Source organism: Tarenaya hassleriana, unplaced genomic scaffold (genome assembly GCF_000463585.1).
Source record: "Tarenaya hassleriana unplaced genomic scaffold, ASM46358v1 Cleome626, whole genome shotgun sequence".
Taxonomy (NCBI): domain Eukaryota; kingdom Viridiplantae; phylum Streptophyta; class Magnoliopsida; order Brassicales; family Cleomaceae; genus Tarenaya; species Tarenaya hassleriana.
Genome location: NW_010968777.1, coordinates 23,192 through 28,711, shown reverse-complemented (window position 1 = coordinate 28,711; position 5,520 = coordinate 23,192).

Here is a 5,520-nt window from a genome sequence, read left to right as displayed (position 1 = left end):
CCTCAAGGGCCGAGAAATTTTAAGCCCGAATCGAGCCCGTTGGGCTCGCCATTTTATACCCTAAGGAAAATGAATATAGAGGGTAAAGTGGTATTTTAAGTTTACGTTTGAGGGTAAATTAGACAAGATTTGTCAAAAAAAAATTAATTGAGCTCTAGCTTTTTCTCAAGCACGGTCGTTTCACACGTGTAGCGCCTGTGCTATTTTTCCCGGAGAATTATGGGTTTTTTCTCCGACTTGTGCATTTTCTTGCGGCGATTTCGATGTATAGATGCCGGTATTCGTATTCGTGATTCGTACGGAATCTCTTCCTATTCTACCATATACGGCTACAACCGTTTGCATTGTTCTTCTTCACTAAAATTTGAGAATTTTGTTGAATTGTTTATCATTTTGTTGAGTTGACTATTGTATTCTTTGAAAGTCAATAATAAAAACAATATTGAAATAGAAATAAAATATAAAAATGATATATGATTGATAATAATTAAAAATATAATATCATTTGAGAATAATATATGTATTATATCAATTATCTTTTACCTTATTTGTTTTTCTCTTATCTTTATTTGTTTGTTTATTTTAATAATTTTTTTATAAATATATAAATTATTTTTATTGTAACGATTAGGAGTGAACATTCGGATATGTAAACCCTCTCTGATCTCTCTGTCACTCGTTCGTGCAAGAACCGAAAGAAGAGACAACGATTTTAACGAGTTCAGTTACTGAGCAAGTTCGGGCCTACATCTCGGCCAGACGGTGCCAGCGAATCCATTAGAAAACGGAAAGAAACAACAGAAAACAGAAACTCGGCGGATCTCCACAAATCCGGAGCCTCACCGAGAAGAACCGAGAACAAGGACAAGAGAAATCACCGAGGGATACAAACCTGTACCAGGATCTTACGGATCTACCACTGAGCTTCCTTGATGGACCGCCGAAACGACTCCACCGTACACTCGTCGCAAACGCCTTTTCCTCTCTCCTTCTCTCTCTTCTTCTTTGCTGCTAAGTTACGAAGTTTCGAGACCTAGGGTGAAAACCTTAACATATCAAAACGCTACGTTTCGATTAAGAGACCGAAGCCTCCCTTCGAATAGGAGGATTCTCTTTTTCCGCCAATGGGCCTTAAGGCCCAACAATCTCCACATTGGTAGAGAAAGAGAAACCGAAAAAGAAAATAAATCTAGTAGGGTTCGTCGTTTCTAGCACCGATCGACTTTCGTCGATCCCTCGTCGGAATTTAAAACGCAATTTACCTGACTTACCTCACTTACATGATGCATCGGAGTTAGTCACATGTCGCCCTGAATCTGATGAAGCTCCCGTCGATGACTCCACAAGGACTCGTCGCCTTATCCCACCACCAATCATGTTAATCCAAAACCTGAAACACTCGGTAAACGTGTTAGAACGTTCACACCGATACAACCCGAACCGAAGTCCGAACACGCATCGCCCGACCGGCAAACGCTATCCTTGGTTGTATGATTCCCTAGACAATCTAACTAAGCCTCCCTTGTAAAGTCTGAGACTTCACCTGCTAGCAACTTGAGGATTATACCCGACGTCTATCTGTCTCCTAAGTCTATCCCGACTTCCCCCGAGACTAACCTGAGTCATACTATGTAATCCGCTAGATACCTAGCCCAGGATCCCCGTAGAGTCTACACTACCTATGAGTATGCGACTTCTACCCTCGGACCCTAACCTGCCAACTAAGATTGTCCCACGGTTTTGTCCCGTGAAGACGCTCCTAGTCCTATATGAATGCTCCACCGAGAATGAGACACGTGAGTGCACGTGCTCCACCTCGAGAGAGAGTGTCCTAGCGCTCAACCTACACCGACAATACCGGTGACCCGACACCTCCCTGCTCACACCATCTCCTGAGCATCCTACCCGAGGAAGCTCCACCTAAATGTGGAGACCTCACCTCCTGACCTACCACCGAGAACCGAAGTAACTTCGGTTTACTCTTCCGAGGTCAATCTGTCCTTCTACCTTCCGAGGAAGCTCCACCTAAATGTGGAGACCTCACCTCCTGACCTACCACCGAGAACCGAAGTAACTTCGGTTTACTCTTCCGAGGTCAATCTGTCCTTCTACCTTGGACTCTCCCTACCTCGTCATCCGGGATCTACAAATCCTCCATGTAGTATCCCTACCTACCCGCGGAACCACTCACTCCACCTGGTCCTTGGCCTTCTCCTGCAACCCGATTTCTCAGGTTTGCCCAAGATCCCTAGTCCTTCCACCATATCCCCTTTCGGGGTATACCGAGTTAGAATATCTAACTCCATCATCCCAAGACGATAAAACTCGAGTCTAAAACTGACTCTACCCGCAAGAGACTTAACCGACCCTAGAAGTGATGTAACATGACACGAGGGACGATACCGAACCCTAGAGAACTTAACCCTGGGTATATTTCTACCTAGCCATGCTTGACACACTCTAACCCTAGTCTATTGGTCCTAACCTAGGTATGTCTCTACCTAATCAGACCTACAAGACTAAGAGAACACAGCCTGACTTGACTTAACCTAGGTACTCAAACCCGATCTAACGGACTCTAAACCAAGCCTAACCGGACTTCACCCTAGGTACATCTTACCTATACGGATCTAATAGACTTCAGACCAGACCTTATTTGGACTTAACACAAGGTATTTTTCTACCTAACCGACCTCTCAGACTCTCGCACAAACTTGATTGGACTTAACCTAGGCATAATGTTACCTAACCGGCCTATTAGACTCGAGACACAACCTACCTTAAGACATGATTACGTATAACCAGACCTAACTTAAGGCTAACCTGACCTGATTACGTCTAATCAGACCTATAACACCGAGTCTATATGGCCCCCAACAAAGTCCTAACCAGTCCTACGATCCCGAGTCTACCTGGTCCCTCACAAAGTCTTAATCAGACCTAACTCAAGTGCTATCTAGACCCTAACAGCCCTAGTTAGACAACCAAAAGTCCTAACTAAACCAGAAATCTAATCAGACCTAAGTCAATCCTAATTGACCTAACTAACCCTTGATTAGTTACCCTAAGTCCTATTCAATCACCTAAAAGTCCTAATCAACAAACCTAAGCCAAGTCTATTGACTTACCAACCCCTGATTAGACTTTTAGTACCCTAATCAGACCTAGACTAAGCCTAATGAGACCTAATTCTCCTCTGATCAGACCTAATAAATGCCTAGAATCAACTCCTACAGATCTGTCATGATCTATACCGACCCCTACAAACTTATACCTAGTGATTCTAGACTTAACCAACCCCTAAACCAACCCGTTTTAGCCAAATCCCAACTAATCAGACTAACAGATCAAAATACCGGACTCTATGACTCAAAACAAGTACTTAGAAGTCCTATCTAGTCCTAAACTAGAAAATACATAAGTCTAAAATCAGATTCTAATCTGATCAGACCTAGACAATATCTCTATAGACATTCTAAACCTCTAATCAGACCTAACCAAGCTTATTTTGACTTAATTACCTACTGATCAGACCTCAAACATGCTAGATCAACCCAAATTTAGTTTAAACCAGACCTAACCAGACCTAAACAACACTTACAGACCTATACCGACTTAAACCAGTCTACTACAAACCTGTACCCGCCTATTTAAGTCTAACCCGACTTCTTATCCAGCTAAACGTAGTCAAATCCAACCTATTCAGACCTATATTGAACAGAAAACAGGAATCTATGACTCTTATTAGAAAAACTGAGATCTAAACAGGTCTATCCCTAGTGAATTTTTACTAAACCAAGCCAAATTGAGTACTAATCCAACCTAACAGGGTAAACTGATCACTACAGACCCTATCATACCCTGAACCAGTCCTCTATGCCCTAAACTAGACACCATCAGACCTAATTTGGACCACCTAACCCTAAACCAGTTAATTCTAGTCCTAATTGTACACTTCAGACCCTAAACCGATCAAATCTAGTCCTAAAATCACCAACTCAAACCCTAACTCGACCAATACCAGACCTGTACCGGGATCTTACCGATCTACCACCGAGCTTCCTTGACAGACCGCCGAAACGGCTCCACCGAACGCTCTCCCCAAACGCCTATTCCTCTCTCCTTCTCTCTTTTCTTCTCTGCTGCTAAGTTATGAAGTTTCGAGACCTAGGGTGAAAACCCTAACACATCGAAACGCTATGTTTCGATTAAGAGACCGAAGCCTCCCTTCGAATAGGAGGATTCTCTTTTTTCCGCCAATGGGCCTTAAGGCCCAACAGGATAGATTCAGATTAGATTGATTCGGGTTCAGGTATTTCAGATTTAAAATATTCAAATCCAATCGATAATATAATTTTAATTGGTTCGATTCGGATATATCCAAATAAATATTCGATAAGATTATCGATAAATTAATAACCAATTTGTTTATCACCGGGAACTATATTTGTTTGTTGGTAGATTAATAACCAATTTTCAAACAATCAAATTACAGTTTAAATTTTATATAACTCTATATTATTCATCAATTGTACATATATTTCATTTCAATAGGGATGGACGTTTCGGTATTCGATTCGGATTCAGATTGAGAATGATTCAGTTTGATTCTTTTGATGAAGACACGATCATCACAGAAGCGATTAAGATATGCTTCGATGCGAGGTTAAGAAAGAAGACCATGCATGGGTGATAGTGATACAGTTGAGGAGAATTAGGGATCTCGATAAAGTTAGAGACATATTTAAGCCTAAAATGCCATTAAAATTTGGATTTTGAAATCTTATTAATACAATTATATACCATATATATACACCATATAGCATGTAGACAAGTCATATTCTATATAGCTAATATAAACTGTTATATAATACATGATATCAATATATTAGTATACACATTAGTATCATGGTTATAAATGTGGACGAAAATGAAAAATTGCTGTATTTTCTGAAAGTTTTTGGCAAGTTCAAAATTTTTTTATGGGAAGTTGCAAGTTAATATTGTCTGTGGAACATTTTAAAGGATTTTTTATGGGATTTTTCTTTTAGATGGTATAGTGTGTAGTTTGATTTAGGGAAAATTTAAGCAATTTTATACTTAAAAAAATAAAAATAGGTGACCAGTAGTAACGTTGTCGTCCATAATCGCAGCGATTGAGATTTCTGGCGATTATAGGTGATTGAAAAGGTGATTGTTGAAATCGCAATCGCAACAAAACATCAATATTCTAATCGTTTGTAAAAAATTACGTTACAATAACGTTTTACAGCATTTTGGTTAAATAATCAAAATACCCATGATATTAATTAATATATATATATACACATACATATCATATTATATAGAGAAAAACCCCTAAAAATTTCTGAACTTGTATTTTGGAGTAATATTAATTCCTAAACTTGTAGAGGTGCCTATTAATTCCCAAACTTGCAAAATTGGACACGTTAAATCCTGAACTTGTTAAACGGTTCCATATTCGTCCATAGCGTTATTTGGTCAAGAAAATGAGTTGAC